Source organism: Giraffa tippelskirchi, chromosome 2 (genome assembly GCF_054371585.1).
Source record: "Giraffa tippelskirchi isolate mGirTip1 chromosome 2, T2T-mGirTip1v1.2.pri, whole genome shotgun sequence".
Taxonomy (NCBI): Eukaryota; Metazoa; Chordata; class Mammalia; order Artiodactyla; family Giraffidae; genus Giraffa; species Giraffa tippelskirchi.
The window spans coordinates 122,823,350-122,843,514 of NC_137276.1; the positions used below are offsets into that span (position 1 = coordinate 122,823,350).

The 20,165-nt window shown below is 37.4% G+C and overlaps 1 long non-coding RNA gene across 1 annotated transcript in view; it reads right to left on the reverse strand.

Moving 5' to 3' along the window:
* Window positions 1-11,781: 11,781 nt before the first annotated feature.
* LOC145522838 (uncharacterized) overlaps window positions 11,782-20,165 on the reverse strand; it is a 41,946-nt gene continuing 33,562 nt past the window's right edge. Inside the window, exons 3-4 of the long non-coding RNA XR_014066187.1 lie at window positions 13,132-13,220; window positions 11,782-12,399 (exon numbers count right to left, since the gene is read on the reverse strand). This is a non-coding gene — a long non-coding RNA (uncharacterized LOC145522838). The remainder of the gene's footprint in view (window positions 12,400-13,131; window positions 13,221-20,165) is intronic.

The window sequence follows — 20,165 nt, forward strand, 5'->3', positions numbered from 1 at the left end:
GGAGGTAATCATTATAAAGTTGGATTTAAAGGTAGAATGGAATTTAATATTCAGGATGAAGAAGGGAAAGTATGCCAGGCTTTCTACGTATTTGGGTGTAATAGAAAAATGAACAAAGGCAGCAAATTAGAAAGAGGATGGACTTAGGTGGTAGAAAGGGAGACAGATTCACTGTGGTTCAGGGGATGAGAAAAATTAAGGTTAAATAGGAAGAATAAAAGCACCCTGTGAAGGAATAAGCAAAGAGGTTTGTATTCATTATGGAAGGCAACAGAAAGTCATGACTAGTTTTAAGTCAAAGGGATGACATAGGGAATTCTGCAAGGGGAAATAGAGACACTGTTGCTCTAAGCAAGACATTCAGACAATGGTGGTGTGATAAATAAAGGAGGTGGAAGAACAAACTATTTCATATGAAGAAATAATGGTATGTGGATAAAATGGAGAAGAGAAAAGAAAAGTCAAAAATCCCTGAGGTTCCACCTGGAGAATCAAGAATAATGGTAGTGATTCTGATGGAAGTAGGATGTTGGCAAGTGAAGCAGAAGAGTACTTAAAAAAGCATGAAAATAGAGTGTAAGACTTGAGGTCCCCTGTGCAAGAAATATCACTCCATTTATTTTTCTATTCTACAGCTTTGTTTTTATAGGTCCCTCTTCTGCTAGTCTGGCAGAAATGCAGCTCCTCTACCCTTCTCCTTGAAATGTTAGTCACTCAGTCATGTCCAACTCTTTGCGACCCTCTGGACTGAAGCCCACCAGGCTCCTGTGTCCATGGAATTTTCCAGGGAAGGATACTAGAGTGGGTTGCTGTTCTCTCCTCCAGGGGATCTTCCTGATCCTGGAATTGAACCTCATCTCCTGCATTGGCAGGCGAATTCTTTACCACTGAGCTACCTGGGAAGCCCCGTTTATAAAACAGAACAGAAACAGACACATTTAGAGTTACCAAAGGGGAAGGGGCTGAGGAATAAATTAGAAATTTGAGATTAAAGTATACACACTACTATATGTGAAATATATAACCAAAAACAACCTACTGAATAGCCTAGTAATAACTTATAATGGAAAAGAATGTAAAACAATAATATATATATGTGTGCGTGTGTGTGTATGTATACCTGAATCACATTGCTGTCCACCTGAAGCTAACACAACATTGTAAATCAGCCGTATTTCAATGTAAAAATATATTTTTCCTCCTTTCCAGTTTTCTAAATTGTTTGATGATTGAAGCAATATTAAAATACTATTTGATTTGGCTCTAAATATATGTAGAGAAAATATTTAAGATAATTATAAATGAGGGACAGTAAAGAGACGTAAGCACTTCTCTGGTGCTCTGATAGTAAAGAATCCACCTGCAATGCAGCAGACCCAGGTTTGGGGACCTGGCCCAGGTCAGGAAGATCTCCTGGAGAAGGCAATGGCTACCCACTCCAGTATTCTTGCCTGGAGAATTCCATGAACAGAGGAGCCTGGGGGGCTACAGTCTATGAGGTTGCAGAGTAGGACACGACTGAGTGACTAAGCACACACACACACACACAAAGAGACATAAAGAGGAGTTAAGATTTCTTCACTTGAACTGGTAAAATGTCAACAGTAAATAGGAAAAGTTATATCCATATAATGTAATAGCTAAAGCTACAAATAAAAAGTAGTTATACAAAGCGATGCACTTGAAAACAATATAGATAAAATGGAATTCTAAAAATTTTCAAATAACCCACGGAAAGGCAGAAAAAAGAAAACAGAAACAAAAAAACCCCAGAATAAACACCAAACAAAAAAATGATTTAAACACTTCACATATCAATAAATGTGAATGGGTCTAAATATAGCAAGTAAAATGCAGATTGACTGGATTTAAAAACAAAACTTGACTTTAATCTTTCTATAAGAAACTAACTTCAAACATAGCAGTATAGCAGATTGAAAGTAAAAGAGTGAAGGGGATCTTCCTGACCTGGGCCAGGTCCCCAAACCTGGGTCTCCTGCATTGCAGGTGGATTCTTTACATATCTTTAAAAAATTACAGTTAACATCATATTCAGTGGTGATAGACAATGTTTCCCTCCCAAAGATGGGAAACAAGGCAAAACTGGTGTGAAAGGAGTAATCAATTCAGTTCAGTTGCTCAGTCATGTCCAACTCGTTGTGACCCCATAGACTATAGCACATCAGGCTTCCCTGTCCATCACCTAACTTGCTCAAACTCATATTCATTGAGTTGGTGATGCCATCCAGCCATCTCATCCTCTGTCATTCCCTTCTCCTCCTGCCTTCAATCTTTCGCAGCATCAGGGTCTTTTCAAATGAGTCAGTTCTTTGCATCAGGTGGCCAAAGTATTGGAGTTTCAGCTTCAGCGTCAGTCCTTCCAATGAATATTCAGGACTGATTTCCTTTAGGATTGACTGGTTGGATCTCCTTGCTGTCCAAGGGACTCTCAAGAGTTTTCTCCAACACCACAGTTCAAAAGCATCAATTCTTTGGCACTCAGCTTTCTTTATAGTCCAACTCTCACATCCATACATGACTACTGGAAAAACCATAGCCTTGACTAGATGGACCTTTGTTGGCAAATTAACGTCTCTGCTTTTTAATATGCTGTCTAGGTTGGTCATAACTTTCCTTCCAAGGAGCAAGTGTCTTTTAATTTCATGGCTGCAGTCACCATCTGCAGTGATTTTGGAGCCCAGAAACATAAAGTCAGCTACTGTTTCTACTGTTTCCCCATCTATTTCCCATGAAGTGATGGGACCAGATGCCATGATCTTAGTTTTCTGAATGTTGAGCTTTAAGCCAACTTTTTAACTCTCCTCTTTCACTTTCATCAAGAGGCTCTTTAGTTCTTCTTCACTTTCTGCCATAAGGGTGGTGTCATCTGCATATCTGAGGTTATTGATATTTCTCCTGGCAATCTTGATTCCAGCTTGTGCTTCCTCCAGCCTGTCATTTTGCATGATGTACTCTGCATATAAGTTAAATAAGCAGGGTGACAATATACAGCCTTGAAGTACTCCTTTCCCAGTTTGGAACCAGTCTGTTGTTCCATGTCCAGTTCTAACTGTTGCTTCTTGACCTACATACAGACTTTTCAGGAGGCAGGTTGGGTGGTCTGGTATTCCCATACCTTTAATAATTTCCCACAGTTTGTTGTGATCCAGTCAAAGGCTGTGGCATAGTCAATAAAGTAGAAGTAGATGTTTTTCTAGAACTTTCTTGCTTTTTTGATGATCCAATGAAAGCAGTAATAAGAGGGGAATATATAGCACTAAATATTTAATTAGAAAAGGGAAAAAACCTCAAATCAATAATCTGTGCTCCCATGTCAAGAATCTAGAATAAGAAGAGCCAAAAAGAAAAAAAGATTTGACATTGGAAAAAAATTGACATTAGATAAAATTCCTCCAAAAATACAAATTTATCCAATTCACCCAATATGAAATATATAATTTGAGTCATCTTGAAACTATTAATAAGTGAATTTGTAACTTAATCTCCCTCTGAAAAAAAATCTCCAGGCTTAGTAGGCTTTGTTGGAGAATTCAACCACATGTTTAAAGAAAATTTACACCAATTCTATACATTTTCCTCCAGAAAACATAAGGAACACTTACCAATTTATTATATGGGGCTAGTATTACCCTGATAACCAAAGTGAGACAGAGAGTACCAAAAATTAAAGATAAAAATAAACTATAGACTAATATCCCTGATGAATATAGTCACAAAAAGTTTTAACAAAATATTAGCAAATATAATATAAGAATATATAAAAAGAATTTTCATCACCAGATGGGACCAGTGATGCAAGACTGATTTAATAGTTAGAAATCCATCTATGTAATCATTAGATTAATAGACTAAAGAAGAAAGATCATGGCCTCTTACCTTCCAAGACAGCCCACACTCTATCTGTGAAGTGTGTTTCTTTCTGAATAAATCCACTTCTTACTCCCCTCCACTGCCCCCCCCAAAAAACAACAGAAAAAGAAGAAAGATCACATGATCATACCATTGATGAAAAAAAAGCAATGGACAAAATATAACAATATATTCATGATAAAAAATTCTCAGAGAAACAGAGTAAGAGAGGAATTTTCTCAGTTTGATAAAGAGCATCTTTAAAAAAAAAACCAACCAAACAAAAACTCTAACTATACAACTAACATTATATTTAATGGTAAAAGACTGAATGATTTTCTCCAAAGACTAGGAACAACACAGAGTTCTGCCTTGACCACTCTTATTCAACACAGAACATGAAGTTCTAGTCAGTGTAATAAGGTGAGAAAAGCAAATATAAAAAGATATATACATTAGAAAGGAAGTAATTATTTGCATATGATATGACTGCTTCTGTAGAAAAGCCCTAGGAATCTCCAAAATAAAAGTCCTAAAACTATGTAAGTGAATTTGGCAAGGTCACAGGGTGAAACAAACATACAAATATCAATTGTATTTCTATATATTAACAATAAACATTTACAATAGCTAAAAAATGAAATTAGGTCTTTCATGGTAGTCTAGTGGCTGAGAATCTGCCTGCCAATGCAGGGGACATGGGTTCGATCCCTGGTCCAGGAGGATTCCACATGCCATGGGACAACTAAGCTCATGTGCCACAACTGCCGAGTCCCTGTGCTGCAAGGACTGAAGTCTGTGCCTAGAGCTTGTGCTACCCAAAAAGAGAAAAGCCACTGCAATGAGAAGCCTTCACCCCACAATGAAAAGCAGCCCCCACTTGTGACAGCTAGAGAAAGCCCCTTGCACAGCAATGAAAGCCCAGCAGCACAGAAAAAAATTAATTTTTAAAAAATGACACACCCCAATAAATCTGACTTTAAAAAAAATGAAATGATAGGGATCACATTGTATCTGTAGACTGCATTTGGTAGTATAGTCATTTTCACAATATCGATTCGTCCTACCCAGGAACATGGAATATCTATCCATCTGTTTATGTTGTCTTTGATTTCTTTCATTATTGTCTTATAATTTTCTGTGTACAGTTCTTTTGTCTCCTTAGGTAAGTTTATTCCTAGATATTTAATTCTTTTTGTTACAATGGTGAATGGGGTTTATTCCTTAATTTCTCTTTCTGATTTTTCATTGTTAGTATATAGAAATGCAAGTGATCTCTGTGTATTGATTTTGTATCCTGCAACTTTGCTAAATTCAGTGATTAGCTTTAGTAATTTTCTGATAGTATCTTTAGGGTTTTCTATGTACAGTATCATGTCATCTGCAAACAGTGAGAGCTTTACTTCTTTTTCAGTCTGGATTCCTTTTATTTCTTTTTCTTCTCTGATTGCTGTAGCTAGGACTTCCAGAACTATGCTGAATAATAGTGGTGAAAGTGGACCCTCTTGTCTTGTTCCTGATCATAGGGGGAATGCTTTCAGTTTTTCACCATTGAGAATATGACCCAGCAATCCCACTCCTAGGCATATTGCCTGAGAAAACCAAAATTAAAAAGACACATGTATCTCATTGTTCATTGCAGCACTATTTACAATGGCTAGAACATGGAAGCAACCTAGATGTCTATCAACAGATGAATGGATAAAGAAGTTGTGGTACATATACACAATAGAATATTACTCAGCCATTAAAGGAACACATCTGAGTCAGTTCTAATGAGGTGGATGAACCTAGAACCTATTACACAGAGTGAAGTGAGTCAGAAAGAGAAAAATAAATATCGTAGTCTAATGCATATATACGGAATCTAGAAAAATGGTACTGAAGAATTTATTTATAGGGCAGCAGTGGAGAAACAGACATAGAGAATAGACTTATGGACATGGGGAGAGGGGAGGAGAGGGTGAGGTGTATGGAAAGAGTAACATAGAAACTTACATTACCATATGTAAAATAGATAGCCAACAGGAATTTGCTGTATGGCTCAGGAAACTCAAACAGGGACTCTGTATCAATCTAGAGGGTTAGGATGGGGCAGGATATGAGAGGCAGTTTCAAAAGGGAGGGCATATATGTGTACCTATGGCTGATTTGTGTTGAGATTTGATAGAAAACAAAATTCTGTAAAGCAATTATACTTCAATAAAAAAATAATTAAAAAAATGAAATGAAATCTAACAAAACATATACAGGACTTGTATGTTAAAACTATACAATGTTGATGAAAAATACAACAAGCTAAATAAATGAAAATACATACTCCTCAAACTGATATATAGGTTTAACACAATTTTATTGAAACTCCAGCAAGACATTTTGTAGTTATAGACAAGATTATCTTAAAATTTATATAGCAAAGCAAAGGATCTTGAATAGCTAAGACAATTATGAGAAAGAAGAATAAAGCAGGAGAAATCAAAACTTCCTGATTTCAAAACTTACATAGTTAAAGTAATCTGTTTGGTATTGGCAGAGGAATAAACAGATTAATGGACCCAAACAGAGAACCTTGATATAGATCCAGAGAAAAATATCCAGTTGCTTTTTAGCTAAGATACAAAAACAATTAAATGGAAGAAAAATAATATTTTCAACAAATAGTGCCAAAACAGCTGGACATCCATGACCAAGATGAAAGAAAGAAGAGAGAAAAAAAGAGGGAAGGATAAAAGAAGGAACAGACGAATGAAGGAAAGGAGAAGCCATCCCTGTAAACCTCATTCTTGATAGAAAAATTAACTCAAAATGGAGCATAAACTTAAATGAAAGACATATAACTATGAAACTTAGAAAAGTCACAGGAGAAAATCTTAAAGGTCTAGAAAAAGAGTTCTAGATGACATCAAAAGCATAATCCATGAAGGAAAAATTGATAAATTGGATTTTACCAATCTTAAAATGTTTGCTCTGTAAAAGATCCTGTTAAGAAGATAAAAGACATTCTTGGAAAATGTTTGCAAACCTCGTATCTGACAAAGAACAAGGAATGGAATATATAAAGAACTCTCAAAATTCAACAGTAAAAACACAAATAATCCAAGCAGAAAGTGGGCAAAAATATAAGGATATAGAAATGTATGTTGAACATCATCAGCACAAACACAAAACGTATGTTGAACATCATCAGCAGATTAAAACTACAGTGAGATATCAGTACATACCTATCAAAATGGGTGAAATAAAAAATAGGGACAAAACCAAATACTAGTAAGGATATGGTGAAACTGGATCACTCATACATTGATGGTGGAAATGTAAAATGTTACAACCACTCTGAGAAATAGTTTGGCAATTTTTTGAAAAAACTATACATGCAACTACCATATGACCCAGAAATTGTCCACTGGACATTTTTTCCAGAAAAATAAAAATCTGTATTCACAACGAAACCTGTAAAAAAATGTTATACAAATTTTATTAATAAGAGACAAAAATTGAAAACAACCCAGTGGGTGATTATTAGTCAAATAAACTGTGGTACAAACTATCTCATGCAATACTTCTCAGCAAGAAAAGGGGAAAAAGACTATATAGCCGATGACCTTGGTGAATCTCTAAAAAAATAGACTGAGTGAAAAAAAAAAAAACCCTCTAAAGGTCAGATGCTCATCCATTTATATAATTCTTGAGATGAGAAAATCATAGTATTGGGGAACAGATTAGTAGTTGCCAGGGGTTAAAGAGAGAGTAGGAGAGGTTGGGAAGTGGATGTAAGTATAGAACGGTAACAAGAGGGATTCTTGCGGTGATAGAAATGTTACCATTAGGGGAAAATGGGTAAAAGGTACATGGGATCTCTGTATTATTTTTTAACAACTATATGTGAATCTTTAATTATCAAATAAAAAGTTAAATAAAAAGAGAATGAAAATAGTCAAATCCAGAAATAGCTCAAACATCCCTCAACAGAGGAACAACAAAATAAATTGTGATAGAGCCCTACAATGGAATGCTATTTAGAACAAAATCGAGCAATCTAGTGATGCATACAACATGGATGAATCTCAAAAGTGCTAAAAGCCAGGCACAACAGATCATTCTAGATTATTTACACGAGGTTCTGGAACAGGCAAAATGAATTGCCTAGGGCCAGAACTGTGGGGCATAGAGGAATGACAGCAAAGCTCCATAAAGGAATTTTAGGGCTGATGAATGTGGTGTTTTATATCATGATTGAGGTAATTGTTACAGGTATCCACCTTTGTCAATACAAAGTTCATTTTAAAGAGAAATAATGAGTGCAATTGAAAAATTAGAGCTGATACTGTGAGATTTTTTTATTATTATTATCAGAAGCTATAGCAAGAGAGGAACATAGCCAGAAATGTTTTTTCAGAGGGGCAAGGCTCAGAATAGGAAAAGGCTTTTAAAACAGATACTCAAACCTAGATGGATTTGGAAGTGATGAGAACACCATGAGAAAAGCATGAGAAAGAATGCATTGCTAAGAAGTTCTGTGCAAATGAGGAGTTGAAAGGTAACATCTAAGCAAATATACACGTTTCAAGGGCTAGTGAAGTGAGACCGCTCTTCTTCTAACAGCTAGGCCTGTTAATCTTAGGGTGAAGGGTGGACTGGGAGGCTGAGGGCTAAAATAGTTGCCCATGGGTGGGGAAGATGTGGGGAGAGCAGGGCATGCAGCTCCAGAGCAAGGCCCAGCGAGGCTGATGGTTACAACTGTAGGCACGTTATCTGTGGGATGGATGGATTTTAACTCATGGTACCTGTGAGGATGGGGCTTCCCTGGTGGTTCGGTGGTAAAGAATATGCCTGCAAATGCAGGACACACAGGTTCGATCCCTAGGTTGGGAAGATCCCCTGAAGAAGGAAATGGCAACCCACTCCATTATTTTTGCCTGGAGAATTCCATGGACAGAGGAGTCTGGCAGGCTACAGTCCATGGGGTCACAAAGAGTCGGACACGACTTAGCAACTAAACGACAATAACAGCCTGTGAGGACAGCCAGCCAGGGGCGGACTGGAATGGTGAGGTCAAGCATGTGCCAGGAGTGAGAGATGAAGAGGTAACCAGAGCGAGGGAGCTAGCCAGGAAGGTGAGTAAGGTCTGAACTAACAAGTGACACTAGAGGAGATGTCTGGCTCATGAGACACCAACAGACTAGATCAGGAGAGAGTTAGAGAAGGTCAGGAAGAAGAGCAGATTATAACAGAATCCATGCTGCCATATTCTGTCACAAAACTCTGTGGGTACATCTGTGTGGAGACTGAAGCTGTCCTTTTTGAGAGTCTAACACTGACCTCTCCCCAATTTCCCAGTCAGTTTTGCATCAGGCAGACTGTCTGTCCACTTTACTAGGTTGATGTGTGAGGCAATACCTGTCACTGCATACCTGGGTCTCCAGACCTTGAAATGTCATTACAAGACAGGACTCTGCACCTTCCAAGTGTCTGATGAGCAAAGAAAGACTAGACTTTACATGTATTTCTCTTTCCCAGCTTTCCCTGGCCTCCCTTGGCCAGACTAAGAGGAAGAGGAGTTACAATGCAGAAACTCAGATGTAGAGTCGTACCAGACACCAGTACAAGATGTAAATTGTGCGTTTTGAGTGAAGTGAGAATGAAGGAAATCACAGCATAAGGTCAGGGCAAGTCTCATAATATGAATGCTTAACAAAGTTGGAAGCTAATATTCTATGGTGTTTAACTGTGAGACTTGGGACTTCCCTGGTGGTCCAGTGGTTAAGACTCTACACTTCCAATGCAGGGGGCCAGGATTCAATCCCTCTCAGGGAATTAGATCCTGCATGCTGCAACTAAAAAATAAAAAGATCCTGAGTGCCTCAACTAAGATCCAGCTCAGCCAAAAAAAAAAAAAAGAATGAGACTCAATTGGGTTCAAATCCTGGCACAGACAATTATTAAGCATGAGAAACTGGGCAAGATACTTAACCGTTCTGAGCCTCAGTTTTCTCATCCAAAAATAGGGTGAGTGGTGCCTAACTCATTGGGTTGTTATGAGGTATGAATGAGATTATTTATTTCAAACTCTATACAACTGCCTGGCACTTAGTAAGTGCTCAGTGAAGAGTGGTCTGAGGCTGGAAACCTAGGAAGTGGAGTTGGGCACAGGATGCCTGAGATGGTCAATGGAATTAGCTGCAGGGAGAGGGAAAATTGAGAGACTTGGTATCGATCTAAAAAGACTCAGCTCAAGAGACCAGGACAGAATATCCAGGGAAGCAAAGAGGGGAAGGAAGAAATATAAAATTGAAGAAACCCAGAAGGAAGTAGTGATAGGCAGGGGTAAATGAGAAACGAGAATGAGTGTGGAGGGAGACCAGAGAAATGGGCTTAGCAATAAAGAAATGGTTAGAGGGGAGGGGAGGAATTTAAGCCAGAGGGCAGAGGGTCAAGAAGTAAATATTAAGAAACATTGTGTTCTCAGGGATGGATCAAGAGAACTCTGAAAGGTCAAGTAGCAAAATGTATTGATTCTTAAGTGTGATGTGAGTCTTTGTTTATATCTGCTGTTGTTGTTCAAATCTCAAACTCTAGAAGAACAAGCAGACCCCGGTTGCCAGGATATATTCTTCCTACTGCCTCCAAATCCAATTCTGGCAAGCGCAGCCACTCCCCATGGTATTCCTGTTAGCATTCATACAGTACTCATTAGGACTTGAAATCTTTTCAGCCTTGTCAAATTCCATTATATGGCACAGCAAATCTTAACTTGTAGATTGTAGTGTTTCTTTTCACATCTCCTCAGTTTTAAAATCAACTGCTAAAAGTAGTATTAATCTTTTTGTGTTCTTATATTGAAGTTTTTCTCCATAATAAGAAAATTTTCACTTTATCAGTTATTTAGCAATTTAAAAAGTAAACTGTCCTTGTAAACTAAAATAAAATTGAAATGACAATAGTGGATTTTTAAAACTCATTTCCTATACATTTGTAAAATATTTCAACTAGTGCATTGTCTTCTATAGATTTCACATCAGAAGTGTTCGAGTATCACTTTTGGTCTGCTAAAAGAGCAAGTCAATAAAAATAATGATAATATTTAATATCACAAATATCTAGAAATTTCAAAATTGCTTTTTTTGAAAAAAAAAAACTAGAGTTGGTCCTAATTATATGCAAGTGATAATACTATAAAACCACCTAATTACACCACTTGAACAATGTTAATTTCCAGGAATGCATTTAGCTCCATATTGCTACTATTATTTCTTCTAATATTACCTAAAATTAAGTCTGCCTTCATAAATAAATGTACTTTCAAGTAATTTTCTCTTTCAACTGTTTATTTTACAAATATTAGACAATGATTCTTAAAATACTATATTGTCATCTAATAGAAGAGTATGTTCTTCAGTACAAATTATAAACTGAAGCAACTTCAGAGTTTCCAAATCTATAACAAATAAAAGCATAAATTTAAACTTTTTGGCAATATATTTGATACCACTTAGGGAAAAAATTGATCAAATTCTCTGAACACAAATGTATTTCATGAGGGAGAGGCAGCAGTATAGACCACATATGACTCTCAAATTTCTAGCTTGGGTGAATAAGGCAAAAGGTAGAGCCACTCATCAAGCCTGAGAAAAGGGATGAACTGACTGATTCCTCTTTTGATTACTTGGGTCCAAAAGTGGTGCTCTAATAAATATCATTTTGTGTTTCCCAGCCTACTCATTTGCTTTTGTTTGCAAGTGTCTTGTTATAAACAGAGCAAGATTTAAATATTCTGAAGAAATACTGGTGAGAGGGCAGTTGAAATTGTTATAGGATTGCTAAATGTGACTGTAGAGTCATCTGGTTTAGAACTGGGTCAAGTATCCAACTTTGTCAAGGAAAGAAATCATTTTTTCTACATTCAACACATAAGACTTTTTAAAATTTATTTGTTTATTGAAGGATAATTGCCTTACAGAATTTTGTTGTTCTCTGTCAAACCTCAACATGAATCAGCCATAGGTATGCATATATCCCCTCCCTTCTGAACCTCCCTCCCATCTCCCTCCCCATCCCACCCCTCCAGGTTGATACAGAGCCCCTGTTTGAGTTTCCTGAGCCATACAGCAAATTCCCGTTGGCTATCTATTTTACAGATGGGAATGTAAGTGTCCATGTTACCCTTTCCATACATCTCACCCTCTCCTCCCCTCTCCCCATGTCCATAAGTCTGTTCTCTATGTCTGTTTACACTCAACAGATAGATTTTGAGTGCACCGTGTATCAAGCACCGCTGAGAACTGGGGATATAGTAGAGGGAAAAAAGACACAACTCCAGCTCTCATTGTGTTTACAATCCACTCCAAAAACAGAAATGATGAGTGGACACTAAGATAAATTGATCTCTGAGAGTTACATGTGCTGTGAAGAATATAAAACTAGTAGAGAGCACAGTAAGAAAAGAGTGACTGGAGTGAGGAAGAAGAACATGGTGTTACGTCTTTCTGAAGGGCTGGCATTTGACCTGAGCCTTGAATGATGCAGAGTCAGCTGTGAAGAGAAAGAGGGGAAGAACTTTTAGACACGGATCCCAGAGTTCCTATACTGAAGCAGCGATCTGGTTGGAAGAAGTTTGAGAGGACCTTTCTGGGAAGTGACATTTGCACAGAAAACATACTCTGTTTACTTATAGTGCATATGTATTTGAGACGGAGGAAGCTGATACAAAAACAAAACCTCTATTCACACCTACAGAGTAGTACTTTGGGTTACCAGCAGTTCCAAGCAGAGCAAAGAGCACAAGAAAAAGACACAAAAGCAGAAACTAGTCTGGCTCTCCCAGGAGCTGGAACAGGTAAAGAAACAGAGGCATGAGTAGTAAGAGATGAGCTCAGAAAGCAGTGGGTGGGGAGGGCCCACGCCGGGGCCAGCAGACACTAGTAAGAGGATTAGAGGGTCTGAGCAGGGAAGTGATTGATGGGGGTGTAGGTTCTGTTTTATATATTAAATCCTCAAGTCATCATCTGGTACAGTTACTGTTTTTAGGATACACTGAGAGAAAAACAGTACATTTAGAAGGGAAAAGGGAAAATATTTGTTGTTTTATTTTATACATTTTTATGTAAAATACTTGCCTTCTTCAGGCAAATATCATCTAAGAGATAAGCCATATTACTGCTTATCATTAACACCTTCCAAATTTGTGTAAAGTGCTAGTGTCTAGGAGGAGGAGTATAGCATTGTCTCAAAATGGTATTTACTTACACTGAAAAGTGTACTTACATTCTGGAGAGATGTTCTGTTTGTCACCTTAGTGATAACAATACACTTAAGATTTGTGGAACTCCTTGTTAAAGATAACTGGTATAGATCTAAGGGAAGTTAAAAAAAAAAAAAACAGACCCTATGATTGGTGAAACCATGCATTTGCCTTAATTCATTAACGTTACCAAATATCTGATGATGTTGAAGCATTTTCTTTGGGGCAGCATAGGAAGACTCCATTTTAAAATTATTCCTTGACTTTTTTACAAATATGGGGAAATCTCTCATTTGCTCTAGCAATTTCTGATTATGTGTACAACTAGAGAGGTGAATAGCCTAAGAACATCATGATGATTTTCTTAAACAATATAGGGAAAATATATGGAAGTGACATATATTGTCACTTCCCAATATATTGGGGGGGGAGTGTTTTTTAATTTTTTTTATGTTGCAGAATCTATAACAATAAAAACGGGATCATTAATAACAAAAAATTTATTTTCTCTCTTGAAAACCCAAACCTAAGAACTTTTAGGGTGGAAAAGATGTTTTTAAGCTATGGTTAATGCCATGTACTTGAGTCTATTAACTGATTAATTGGACCATTGATTCGGGCTTCCCTGGTGGCTCAGATAGTAAAGAATCTGCCTGCAATGCAGGAGAGCTGAATTCGATCCCTGGGTTGGGAAGATCTGCAGAAGGGAATGGCTACCTACTCTAGTATTCTTTCCTGGAGAATCCCATGGACAGAGGAGCCTGATGGGCTATAGTCCATAGAGTCACAAAGAGTTAGACATGACTGAGCCACTAACCACTGAAAGCACGCACATTGATTCATTGATTCATTCTACAAACAGTTACATATCTACTGCTATTTTGGATGATATCCAGGAAAAAAATCATTAAATGTATCATTTGTATAATCACATTGTTTACAGCCAACCTGATGAAGCAAAACAGAAACATATAAAATGTGTACGTGCAGGAGAATTAATGTGAAACAACAGAAGAAGAGATATCACTAGGCAGTGCAGGTTTTGCGTACCAAATAGCCCTATAGATCATTTGGGCAGTTGGAGCCTTTAGAGAGCTGAGTTCACTCTACTGGGCTTTTTCCTGTCTGGACATTTTCTCAAAGCATGCAGACAGATTTCTTCAACAGTATACACATGACTGAGGTCAGAATGGGGTTAAAGTTTACATCTGAATGGCAGAAAAGGTACAGGTCCCAAGTCAGTTTCACCATAACAGTTCTATATCCTTAAAAGGGAATGTTTTTCACGCATAATCAAAAAGATCTTTCATATATTCCATACTCTATTATTTTCTTTAGTGAACAGACACTTTAAATTGCATACTTATGAAGCTTCTGAAAGAAGCCTTTCAGTAATCCATCATTAGTCTTCTCTCCTTCAAAGGACCAGATCCTCCCTCAGTGTTCTTTAATGCAGACTCAGGAGGCAGACATAGACAAGCATTAGGATTTATTTAAAAGAAAATTTAAATTAATTTCTGACCAGTAAGCTCAAATAGGGGCTTCCCAGGTGAGGCAGTGGTAAAGAACCTGCCTGCCAATGCAGGAAATGCAAGAGACATGAGTTCAATCCCTGGGTTGGGAAGATCCCCTGGAGTAGGAAATGGTAACCCACTCCAGTTTTCTTGCTGGAGAACTCCCTGGATAGAGGAGCTGGAGGGCTACAGTCCATGGAGTCACAGGGTCAGACACAACTGAGCGACTGTGCACATGCACGCGCGTGAGCACACACACACACACACACACACAAGCTCAAATAGATATGAATTGCTTGAGAGTGACTTGATGGTTTTCTCATATGAAATTGAGAAAATATCAGAGAAAAAAAAATTTAAGTTGCAGAATTTTAAGGCTACATAATTTATTGTCAAATTGTAACTTTGGCTCATTTTCCCTCTCTTTTCCTCTACTCCCCTCATCTCTCCTTCCTGAACAATTTAGTTCTAAAGCCATTAGGTGGAACAGAGTGAGGTAGGCATTTGTGCCAGTCTGGGGGAGTTGCAGTGGTCAAGATCAGGGTACCAGAACCCCAGTAGATGGAGAGAGCATCTGTGTAGGAAGGCAGTCAGGCGTGGGGTGTAAAAGTTTAAGGAAAGTGAGGAGGGTGTCCATAGGACTGGTTGTCCCTGCATGCCCAATGAGGATCAGTATGGATGTCAAAATAAATAGGAATGGCAAAGAACGACTATAACCCGCTGAATAATACAGAAAACTGTAAGTCCATTCAGATACAAATAAGTGAATAAATTGAGGATTCACTGAGGAATAAAATAGCAACCCAGTTTCAAAGTAGCAGCCTACAAAATACTTATTGGTTACTACAAGGAAAACTATAGCAGAGAAGTTTTGCAGACTCCACCTTAATTTAGTGGCTAAAGTGAACTTCTTTAGTGATGAAACTGATCAAAATTGTGTGCTCTCTGATAGGTTACAACAAAAAAGAACACAGCATTTCACGTGTGATATTTCTGCCAAAGATATACAACTTGAACCTAATCACGAGGAAACATCAGACAAACCCAAACATTCTACAGGACAGAAGAACATTCTATAAAATAGCCGGCCTTTAAATTTCAAGGTCATGATGGTCAAAGAAAGGCAGGAGTTTGTTCCAGGAAAAGGAGACTAAAAAGACCTGACAACTGACTGTATCCTGTGATTCAAACCTAGATCCTATTGCTATAAAGACCATCATTGGGACAATTGGTGAAATTTAAATGGACTCTGAGGATTAAATGTTAGTGATGTTTTTGTGGTGATTTCTTGACTTCAATGGTGTTATTACAGTTGTACAGGAAAGGTCCTTGTTTGTAAGAAATATACATCATAGTATTCTGGAATAATGGGATATCAGGTTGGCAACTTCTTCTAAACAGTTCAGAAAAATAAAAAGTTTCTTGTACAGTTACCTCCAACTTTTCTGTCAGTTCTTGATTGTTTTAAAATCACAATTTTGAATTTACTTTGACAGTCAATGGCAATCCTTCAGAATGGATCATGCATATTGTTGCTGTATATATCACATTGTTTAAATAGATAATCCAAGGGGCATTGTAAAGCATTTTATATGATCATTTGATGATGATGACAGCACAGATTGTCATTGGGGTTTTATTAGTATTCATGGTCATGTAGCATATTCTTGCTCCATTTTAAAAAAGAAACATCTTGGTGATAAAGTGTACTGTTAAATAGAAAATAAGATAATTTGTTTTAGTATTATAAGTTTATTTTCAGTATTGAAGTTGAAAGCATGTGATTTTCTTTCATATGCAGTCTTATGTTCACAAAAGGTCATTTTTACTCATTGAAGAAATCAGAGCCAGATAAGACATATATTGCAACCTTGGCTAATTTACCACCCCAATCCAATTTTATAAATTAATTTTATAATTTCTTTTATAACTTCAAAATTATTTCTGCTTTTGCCCTTTAAAAATACATAGAAATTGAGTTAAATTGGACCAGTGATAAAAGTATCTACCTATAAAAATTCAAATAGAAATTATAATCCCAAATCAAAAGTAGTAAGAACAACTGACATTTATCAAGTGGTCCCAACTGAAAGGATCTTTCCCTCTAGATACACACATACATACATATGTGGATACAAATATACATCATATATAATATTTATAATACTATATATAAATCTCACAACACTATGTGTTATATACTGTTATTAGACTTATATCATAAATAAATAAATTGAAGTCTAGGAGGTTGTATAAAGTCAGATAAGTCATATAAGTTGAAAGGCATAGTCTGTCATGTAAAAATGTGTCTCAACTATTCATGCTCACACATATCTTCACTATCCAGCCTTCTGAGGTATTAATAGTACAGCTGTTTTTGAAATTGCACAGGACCCAAGGAAATGGCAACCCATTCCAGTATTCTTGCCTAGAGAATCCTGTGGACAGAGGAGCCTGGTGGGCTGCTGTCCATGGGGTCACACAGAATCGGACACGACTGAAGCGACTTAGCATGCATGCATGCTTGGAGAAGGAAATGGCAAGCCACTCCAGTATTCTTGCCTGGAGAATCCCAGGGACAGAGGAGCCTGGTGGGCTGCCCTCTATGGGGTCGCACAGAGTCGGACACGACTGAAGCGACTTAGCGGCAGCAGCAGAGCAATTATGCCCCTAAACCACTATACCCAACTAATCCCAGGTATTAGTATTCCTAAGAAATGCAGTTAAGTGCCATATCTAAAGAAACTCAGAGTGGAAAGAGGTAATACAAGAACAACACCAAGCCTCTTATAGGTGGACAAATGAAATAACTCATTTGAGGGATGGTGGGAATTGTGGGTTGATTGTATTTGTGTCTTTTTGACAAAAATGCATTGACATATCATTTTTTCCCAATTAACAGCCACTTTGGTTCACTGCCCTAAACAAACAGAAGTTCCAAAGGAGGGGACCCAATATAATCTTCACCGCCCCCTCCCCAATTCCAATTACCATAGTCATCTGCATTTACAATGACAATGGAAGGAGGCCACATTTAGGGAAACTCTGATTATCTTTAAAATTTCAAGCCCAATCTATTTTAGAAATTATATATATCAGTTTAATTTGAAGTAAGCTAAGAATGCTAATAGAATTCCATGTTATGGCCTGCATTTAGCAATTCATAAAGCAGTAATTGCTGGTTTATTTTTTAATAAACTATCATGGGTTATTCTTATTTTAAATATAAATGTGCTGTGATAAAATTATTCTTGAATAAAGTTTAGAATAATTTTATTTTACTAATCTGCTGCTGCTGCTGCTAAGTCGCTTCAGTCGTGTCCGATTCTGTGCGACCCCATAGATGGCAGCCCACCAGGCTCCTCCATCCCTGGGATTCTCCAGGCAAGAACACTGGAGTGGGTTGCCATTTCCTTCTCCATTTTACTAATCTAGTCAGGAGAAAAGTAGTTTCCTACTATGGACTGAATGTGTCCTCCTAAATTCATGTGTTGAAGTCCTAAACTCCAGGTGCCAGTATTTGGATATAGGGCTTCTAGGAATTAGTGAAAGGAAGGAGTTGTTGAATGGAATTGTTGATCTGGTGAGAAGAGGAAGAGCTGTCTTTGTTTTCAAAACCAGATGCACATTGAGGAAGGGCCATGTGCACACATAGTGAGAAGAAGGCCATCTGCTAACCAGGAAGAGAACTCTCTTCAGAACCCAACCGTGCACACTGATCTTGAACTTGTAGCCTCTAGAATGGTGAGAATATTTCTGTTTCTCATTTCTGTTGTTTAAGCCATGTAATGTATGATATTTTGTTATGTAGGTTGGGTTACCTAAGATATTTCCCAAATTGACCTTCATTTTAAAGAGAGGACTTCTATGTGATTGCATTTAATTCCTAGTTTCACTTTCAGAAGCTACTGAACTCATTACTTCTTTTACAAAAATCTCCATTTCTTTATTCTGTTTCACAAGAAGAAACTTAGTTAGATTTCTTTCCCTTTGACACATTTGCCACACATTGCTATTAGAATCATATCTGATGCAAAATATCTTCATACCATCATTGTTCAGGAGCTATGCAGTATTTCAGGAGGATGGTTTTTAAGCTTACGAAACAGGAGTTACATCTGTTCCAGTAAGTGAATCAGCAAGATGCTAATGAGGTTAGAGAGGGGACTGGTGTGGTCACAACTAAAGGAAGGATTGGCTGAGGTCCTTTTAGACCCAGAACATCTTGGAATCTGATTCTTAGACTTTGTGTGCAAAATTTGGGAAGTGGGTCATTTCTTTCAGATTAAGTTACTTTGCCAATTCAGTAGTTATTACTCAAGTGTAATAAAAATGACACAAAAACTCACGAGACTCCAAAATTAGGCAATTGACTAGCCTATGGGCTAATAGCATAGACTTCCTTTAGGGATGGTAGTTAGGGGGAAATGCTCTGGTGCCAGATGCCCCAGTTAGCATCCCAGCTTAGAGTCCCACTTCTTGTTATTAACCTGAGGCAACTTCGCTGAGCTTCTGTTTCCTCACCTGCAAAGTGGGGATGATAGTGCCTACTACTGAAGAGCAAATGAGTAAATTCACATAACACCATTGGAAAAGTCCCTTGCATATACCACTCAAGAAGTGTGAGCTAATTCAAGTAGTAGAAACAACTCTGAATGTGAGTGCCTACATACATAGAACATGCATGAAGCGATTCCATTTTACAAATTATACATGATTGGCTTTGTATGTTTATGTAAATGCAGAAAGGTATGCTCTTTACTTCTATAGCTAAAGAGCTCATTCCTGTTATTTAAATGCTGTTTAAAGACAATGTTAAGGTAAGATGCTCTGCTGGCTGGCCTCCATTTGTCCCTCCAGATACATCCTCTACCCTTTCCTGCCTTACTAAGTCCTTGGAGATTAACCTCTCCTCTCTTCCACACCTGGCCTCCTGCCTTCAGCATTCTATGGGTTTGGTCAATAACAAGCACTGATAGGAGATTTGAGGTTGGAAGGAGAAAAGGATCAGAGTCTGTGGCAACACTGTTTCCAAGGTTTCAGTTATGAATGTCTTCCTTCAGGTAAGGGGCAGCCCCTATGCACTTCTAACACCTGGTCTGTAAGCCTTCCTTCTCCTGCCCCTTCCAATTTAGGGGTGGTAACACTATCCCATTGTTTCTAGACCCTGAGTAAAGGTGCTCATAATCTCTCATTCCCTTGTCTTTTTATTAAATGTTATATTAAATATTATTCAGTTATTTTTTCCATCTGGTATGGATTTTGACTGAAAATAGATACCTTTGGTTTACTTATATGTTTGTTGAGTTTGATAGTATTCTTAGAGGTCACCTTTGATTGTCCTATTTCTAAGTTACATATTTCATATCACAATATACTATTTAGAATTATAAAATGAATCAACTGGAAATTATCATCATGCTCAGATAGTTTAACTTCTCCAATGTAAGAATTCTTTCTGTGTATTGTAAGAATTTTTTAAATTTGTAATTACATAATGTATTAATATCATTCAAGAATAAATCTGAAAATAGTTATTCAAA